Genomic DNA, 8,870 nt, shown 5'->3' with positions numbered 1-8,870 from the left:
TCACACCCACAAAAAATGTCAGCTGGGTAAACCTTTGATAAATAACAAGCAGCGTCGCAATTATACTTGATATTATGCATGGCTGCAGTTATTGCCGTGTCAGGGCGTGGACCCCATTTTGCTGGTAGAAGAGACTGCTTCCTCTTCTGACGTGAAATAAAGTGACTCAGCCGTGGTCAGTGACAGTTGAGTGAACTGCCTCGTCTGTAGAGGACTATCTGCATGCAGGCACCGCATCTGGACCTGGACTGAAGATCCAACTCTGCAGCAGCATCTCTGTTTACTATTCATTTTAATCTACTGAAGGAATGATAACTTTTTAACCTTTTCTGAAGTCACACATCAATCATTTCTTAGGCACTATTTGTACTTATACTGTAAAAAAACCCACTCCATCTAGTACACCGTGGGTATAACAATTTCCTACAGAGCTTAGAGGAATGCTGAGAGTGAGATAGCTGTCAATGCTAATTCCCATAGGTCAGCAGTTAACTCTAATAGCCTAGCATTACTGCTGCAAGGCTCAGGGCATTTGGAGATAGCCAGTGCTATCACTCTCCTATGTGTGTGTGTGTGTGTGTGTGTGTTGCTTGTTTGTGTGCATTTCGAGTCAAAACCATTCACCGAGAAACCCCTGCAATAAAACAACAGGCAGGAGATTCTCATCAGAGCATTAGAGCACTGCGACTACTTAAGTTTGGGCAGATTTTCATCTTGGCTACCTTCTCTCTGTGATCCATCTCTCTGCTGGTGTTTCTCTCTACTGTGATTCAATTTCGCTTCATTCTGATCATTGCTCTTCTTTGTATCACTTCTCACATTTCAGTCTTTGTTGTTGTCCAGTTACAAACACACACTCTTTTCCAGTGAACCTATACACATAGGCTCTGAAGCACTTGTATTTATTGCCAAGAAAACATGCTGGACATTATTGTACTTGGTAATTAATTAGATCTGCAAATCAATGTATCTGATTTCCTCTTTTTTTTTTTTTTACTGTGCTCAGCATGTGTCTTTTCCCTTATTTTTCCTTCCAACTTAAGTCATCTTTATCTTTAGCCAATCCATCCTTTCTATTGACTATCTAATTTTAACCCTTTATCAGGCAAATGACCATTTTGGGTTATTTTCACATACAGTCATTTGTGCTTTAACAGGCACCATACATGTTATGTATTTTTGTATTTTGAATGTTGAATGTTCGTTTATGGCAAACTCTGTAATTTACAGAGTGTTCTTCAAAGTATTCCCTGAGGTGCTGTGAACGTGACCTCACAGTAACACCACCACAGAGGCACGGTGAAAGAGAAGAGGAACAGGTTCACTTGATTTTGCCAAAATAAAAACCTTTTTGCTATAAAGCACAGGTGCACAGGTGTCAAACATGTGGCCCGAGGGCCAAATCTGGCCCGCCAAAGGTTCCATTCCGGCCCGCGGGATGAAAGTTAAAAAATTAACCTGAACAGTCAAGGTTGTCCAAATCATTTTGGTTCAGGTTCCACATACAGACCAATGTGATGTCAAGTAAAAATGACAGCACAATAACCCATAAATAATGACAACTACAAATTTTCTTTGTGAAAAATTATGTGGAAAAAATCTAGGTGAAAAAAATAGTATTACACTGTGAAAATATTTACATTTACAAAACTATTCTTTCACAATAAAATGCAAATAAATACATAAATAAAAACAAAGATGAACAATCCGAAATGTGTAATTTTAACAATATTCTGCCTGTTACTAAATTTTTTGTGCATTTATGGATCCACTGTGATCTGGAGTTGTGTTAATAATAAGAGATCTAATATTGTGGAAATTGTTCAAATTTTAGTTCCAAACTCCAAAATTTTAACAATATTATGACTATTACCAAATGTTTATGTAACACTGTGTGTAATGTACATCTCTAAGTAATAAGTCGAGGCATAATATTGTTAAAATTGCACTAATTTTTCAAATGAAATTTCTGCTTTTTCAGGTTATTCACATCTTTTTTGTAAAATATATATATTCATAATTCAATTGGGTTTTTTTGTACTTAAAAAAAAAAAAAAAGAAAAACTTGGATTTGTCATTATTATAGGTTATTAAGTCATTATTTACTGTTCTGGACCACTTGAGGTCAAATTGGGCTACATATGGCCCCTGAACCAAATGAGTTTGACAGCCCTGCTATATAGGAACCTGTGAACTCTTTTGTGTCACAAAGTTGCAACATACCGAAAAACCGAAAGTGAAACAACATGTTTTGAACATCTGACCCGGCTTCTGTGCCTCTGTTATACTCTCTGTTGTCATGTCTTGGGGTTATTTGCAGCGGGGCTGAGAATTTGCCGCTGCTGAATGTATAAAGAGGAAACCCTGCACCTGGGTTCTGCTTGCTCACATAGGCTACATGTATTCGTTCAGCACACCTCCATATTGTATCGAAGGCCTTGAACCAAAATGATTCGGTACAAATGAGTGTACCATTACACCTCTAACTAAAAATAGATGTTCCTTTTACCTTACATGTGTTTTTCTTGTATTTTTCATACTTAGTCATTGGAGGTTTTTTTTCACTTACAAGTAAGGAACCAAATACAGTAACTTCATTGACCTTGATTTTCCTCATAACAATAAAAAATTGTGAAAAATTTCATAAAAATAATAAAATCCTGTTATGTCCTCCAATAACACACTAAGGTTGAAATTTTGAATTTCAGAGTATTTCTTGTTTTTTTCAACAGTTTCCTCAATTTGTCATCTATTTTATCTCTTCTTAAAACCTTCTTATTGTTTTCAACATTGATTAGCCTGTATATCCTTTCTTTGTCCACCTTCTTAACATCCTTGCTGCTATCTCAGATCACTTTTCCTGTCTTTATAACCTCCTACCACCTCTTAATTCTGCTTCTTTGTTGCCTCCTACCACAATTTCCTGCCATGTTGCTTTAGTTTCAGCCCACACGTGTAGAAAAAAGGAACTGAGGGTGAAATTGTGCTGAAATTGCACTGAAATGGGAGCAAAAAGCACTGCTTGATATTTGTCTTCATCATGCAGGATCATGCAAGGTCTACTAAAGAGCAAATTGTTTTGCTGTGCCGCCAAGTATTGTGGGAAAAAGCACTTGGATGAGGCAGGCCGTGACAGGCACAAACGGCCTGTGCTGCACATGACGCATCACCCTCAGCTGCTGGGGTACATTCCACGGCGACGGGATCTGTCACTGAGCTAAACTGAGAGAAAGAGGAAGTACAGATAAGGTGCGAGAAAGAGCAAGCGCAGAAACATGAGCAGAAGGTAAAGTGGAAAGAAAAAAACGTGTGAGAGGAGAGGGGGAAAAAAATGGTAAAGAGCTGCTCAGTTTCCTGGACATGATGGTGCGTGAGATAGTCGGCGGTGACATGAGAGTGACAGAATGAGCTGGTGTTGCTGGTGAAAGTGTGTGAGAGGATGAGATTGCGAGTTGGTGAGTGTGTGGGAGAAAGATTGACTAGAAGACACAACGAGACAGCCAGAAAGAACAACATGAAAGAGGAAGAGAAGAGAGTGGCGGACTCTCAATATGAATACATAAGAGGAACAAAGAGATAACAAGGCAGGGGGCTCTTTGTGAGGAGGAGAATGGTCTGCTTTGTGTCTTCATGAAATATTTTCCCGTCAGCGCTCACAGGCGTGCATTGTTACGCTGACGTGACCCCTGTTTTGCCCTGATCCTCAATACAGTGACACTCAATAAACACAAGCCAAGTTCTGACTAATCTAACTCCTCTGGGACCGGGAATTTACAGGAATGTGTTTGCGAATAAGAAAAACACAAGGAAAGGACAGGAAATGAGTAAACTCTGCATAAATTCACATTAGATTAGATTAGATTAGACTTTATTGCTCCAACAACGGGGAAATTCAACGATCAAGGCAGCAACCAGTGGCGGCTAGTGTAATTATTTTTTGGTGTGGCGCAGTATCCAGTCAGTTTTCAGCTGCACTATAACCACATATCAACACTACGATATACCAAAGCACATGCACCACTATTTTAAAATATTAATTTAAATTAAAATAAAAATACACAGTATGGTTTTCAGTCATGTATTTTTATATGTACATTTCACCCGTCTATCCTTCAAACAAGTACATTTTTCTGTGACTATTGTTAAAGTCAGGCATGTCCCTGACAAGTGTCCAATATGGACAATGTATTTAGACCAGGGGTGAAGGGAGTGCGAGTATATCGCATGGCATTAGAAAAATAGAAAATCAACATAAGAGTTGAAAACATATCACTAATAATACTTGTACTGCGAATCAATCCTGCGCCTCCCCACACTGTAGTTCAGTTTGATAACCACTGAACTAACCAGCTGTTTACTGGTAGCTCAGTAGTATTACTTAAGGACCTATTCACTGATTCCATTTCTGAGGAAGGTCTTGATTCTTTTCAGGATGTGACGTTTACTCCTGTGGGCAGCGCTTGTGCGCAAGTTTTTGCTCCTGGAGGCTCTCCTATAGCTTGTATTGGAGGGGGTCCACTGTACACATGCCATTTAGAACGAGAGTCTGTGGAGTTCTTGGGTGGCGCCTCAAATAGGAAACATGTGACTTGCCTGCTCATTAAATGATCAAAAACAGTTTTAAACTACACTTCAATGTAGATCATACACACTACTCTCTGCCTGTATCATGTATAGCTCATTTATTTAAATATTAATGTTTTTGTAAAATTATTTTAGGTGATTCCTATCGTCTTCTTCTCCATGTGACACAGGTGGGGCGGTGCCCTAGCGCCCTCTATTGACGAGACACCACTGGCAACAACAGCATAAAGTGGATAGTGCAAAAAAACCTATATAATAACTGCATAATCAAAATAACACAACAATGTTTTTGCGCACTTATTATATATTTTCTTTAATTATCATGTTGATAATATATTGTCAGGTACACACTGTACAAATTGCTGCTCTATTGTGTCTTAATAGAGTGTTTGAACATGTATTTTTGGTATATATAAAATATTCAGAGCTATATATACTGTATGTCTGTATAAATAAATAAATAAATAAATAGGCTAAAATTTACTTAGAGGTCTTATTTATGTCTTTGTGCATAAGAAATCAATATCAGTGAATCCCCAGAGGAACTCTGTGTTGGTAAATGAGAGTTATGCAAATTTACAGGATTTCAGTTCTGTTCAACATGTTGATGGTCATATGAACTATGTTTTCAGCTCAAAAATGTCCAGTTTCATCACAATTAATGCTATATTTTCATGTCACAAATGGCCAAGTTATATTTTAACTGAATTTACCTGAAAAACAAACATTCTATTCTTTTACATTCCCCAGTTTTTCATAAAGGATTCTCTCCTACATATCATGTTTTATTTTTACAGGTTGCAATATGGAGTATGGTGCTGATCCATCCTGCTTATGTTACGCAATTACATACATTAAGAATGTCACACGTCACTTTTTAAATCAACAGTTTTCTAATAATAAGCATTTTTATAAAGAAATAACAATTCTATATTGTTATTTACTTTTTTTTTGTTTTTGCACAGGGATCATTTGTGGAAACGGTGACATGGCTGCCGAGCATCAGTATGATGGGATCTGTAACAACCATGTCACATCCCTCCACTGCCACATTTTGTGTTTTTGTGTCAGCTGTTATTGTTTTAGATCCACAATACTAACATTTATGAATAAGAGGAGAATTAGCAATAGTAAGTATAGAAGTTTATTCCTAATAAAGTACTGGTACTGACCAGAGCATCATGGGTAATGTCACGTCCGTCCACCAGCAAAAGTTTTCACATACACGTGCTATTCAAAACCCAATATTTCTGAAAATAGAGCTTCTACTGTCAAATAATATCAGTAGTCTGTGCACAAATGTATTAGCATTATTTCAACACAGTTCTATGCATTTCTTACTACTTTTTTTTGGACAAAATGGCCTCTCATTTGACCCCTAAGTAAATTTTAGCATATATATATATATATATATATATATATATATATATTATATATATATATATATATATATATAATATATGTATGTACACACATGCAATTTTTTTTTTTTTTCTGTTGTATTGATAATTCTTCCCTGCTACTTTTTATTATACTTGGATGGAGTGACTGTAACAGCCAATAATTTCCCCCTGGGATTAATAAAGTATTCTGATAATAATAATAATAATAATAATAATAATATAATAAATAATAATAATTATATTATTATTATTTCATTACTTTCAGAGACGTAAGGGTCAAGAGTTGACAGCAGCTGAAGAACAGGAGTATATGATCTTCTTGTGGCCCACTTACCTCCCAGAATGAGGTGGAGCTGTCTATTCTACAGGGAAATCACACCCCATACAATGAAAACCAGTTAAAAAGAAATACACAATGGAGTAACTCAATCGCCTCCAATCTACCAACACTGTTAGCTTTGAGTTGTGGCTCCTATCCTATCAGTCATCTGCAGCCTCCCAACTTAAGTAGCACCTCTATGCTTTCTTTTCTTTTCACGGCCTTTTATGTGCTGGTACATTCTCAAAAGTTTTGTGCGGAGCTGCATGACTATAATATCTCAGGACACACTGTACCATGACACAGCACTATGCACTGACGAGTCATACAAGCTTTTGAGAAATATTGCTATTAATATGAGACACTGGTGAGGCTATTGTGTTCGAGCCTTTTTAAACTGTAAGAGACCGCCACGTATCTGCTTCCTATATTTTTTCCAGTGAAAGTACAAACTGATGACACACATGGATACAAAGGCACCCACCCACGCACAAGTCAACACCTTAGCTAACATTTCTTCTCTTTTTCACTGAAAAGAGTAGCCTGGCCTTGTGTCTTGTGTGTCTATTTATGAGAGTGCACATACGTGGTGGTGTGTGTGTGTTTGTGTGTGTGTGTCTCGGAGGGCTGGTAACAGTCTGGTTCACAGTCGTGGTTGATAAAGCTGCTGCCGGCAGAACATGAAGCCTCAAAAGAGATCTCAACATCACATAAATGTCATCTGCTTTGGGCGTGCGGCTCATTTAACCCATAAAGACCCAAACATCCACTATCGACCAAAACCATCTACTGATCTAAACTGTGAAATACCTGTTGATCCAATAATCCTATTGATACTTGTAAGTAATTGGTGTAAAATACAGTTTGTCACCTTTTCATGGTCATCAGATATGACCCATTTGGACGTTCAGAGGCTCCGTAGTGAACATGGAAACACCGTCATCTTCTACGACATTGATTCACCAGTAAAACCCATGGAGTTGGATGAATGACAGTGAATGGACACACTTGGTTTTACATTCAGTTAATGATATATTTGTTGAAAAAGTCACTTTTACTTCAGTTTTCTCTGTTTTGATGTAATAATCTTTGAATTTACACTGAGTTTTCATGAATATCTAAATTAAATGTAGGAAAATACATGGTTTAAAATGAAAAATGCAAAATACAGAGGATAACATTAGAATAAATGGTAAGAAATCACTTAAGAAAGGTTAGACAGGAAAAAAAATATTTGGGAACTGCCACAAAAGTAGTACTAGGTCTTTATGGGTTAAACCATATATTCTAGCCTTGGACGTTGTCTAGTAGTTAGAAGTTTTTACATGTAGGCAAAACATTTACCTGCTATCAGTTCCACTGGAGGAGGAAAGTCCACTGGATGTGATTAGCAGGATTAGTAAATAAACATCCAGATGAATTTTGTTGTAGAATTGTAAAAATGGAATGCAAAATGCAGCCCTTCCTTTATTTCAGGAAGTTCTGACTATAATGTTGGCCATCTTCTCCTCACTTTACTCCTTGTATGAATTCCAGAATATCCTGGCCAAAACATGAACATTGTTCCATCTCTTCCCATCAGAGAGATCAGTAACAATGGCCTGACCATCAGCCAAGGATTGTAATACACCCAACAGCATCAGAACATCCAAAAACATTGGACAGTTCACAATAGTGTCTTCTTAAGTTCATATACTCCGGCTCATACTCAACATCCAGGACACATTAAGTTACAACTCCCCTCCCTTCTGCTGTGTTATTTCCTCCTTTTGGTTCTCTGACAGGGAATGAATGATGGAGGAAGATGAGAGAGACATGGAGGGGGGAGTAGAAAGAGATAGAGACTAGAGACAGTCACAGGGACCATGTTCGCTCTGTACTGTGAGTTTGGACAAGACAGCTTTAAGTCATCCTTCCAGTTTCCTGTTTGCTAATCCCACTTGGTTGCTCTCACATCAGGGACACATGGATTCCATATTTGACTCCTCCCCACAGAGATTTATATTGATGATGAGCAGGACCATGCATCTAAAGATAAGACTGTCATATCCCACATGCATATACTATATATAGGCTATATGTATAAAACAGAGAGGGGTGTAACTGCAAACAATGATGCAGATAAGTAAATAAAATAGATGCCATGTTATGACATTACAGTTATTTCAGGCACAGACTGTCATGTCCCATACAGAGCTCCACTGCGGTTTTACCAGTAAAACAAGCACACAACACTGAAAACAACAGACCTTTGCACACTATGGAAACAGTTCATCAACAACACACACCATCATCAACAGTGGTTTTGGCATTCGAGTCAAACATCAGTCAGAAATATTTATGTGATGCTTTTATTATCTCAAAAAGAAACACATCTGAGTGTGAAAAACATTTGAAAATGCACCCTGGATTTTCCGCAATTGGCTCTTGGAGCGGTGTAAAAAATAATGACAACAACGCAAACGTCAGTGCCTACAGTGACTCAGATATAAACTCTCAGATTTCAGAGTAGTGACTATAAGTTTGCAGAGATTTAAAAAAAAAAAAAAAAAAAGAAGCCAGCA

This window comes from Sphaeramia orbicularis, chromosome 20 (assembly GCF_902148855.1).
Source record: "Sphaeramia orbicularis chromosome 20, fSphaOr1.1, whole genome shotgun sequence".
Classification (NCBI taxonomy): Eukaryota; Metazoa; Chordata; class Actinopteri; order Kurtiformes; family Apogonidae; genus Sphaeramia; species Sphaeramia orbicularis.
This window is presented reverse-complemented; position numbering follows the sequence as displayed.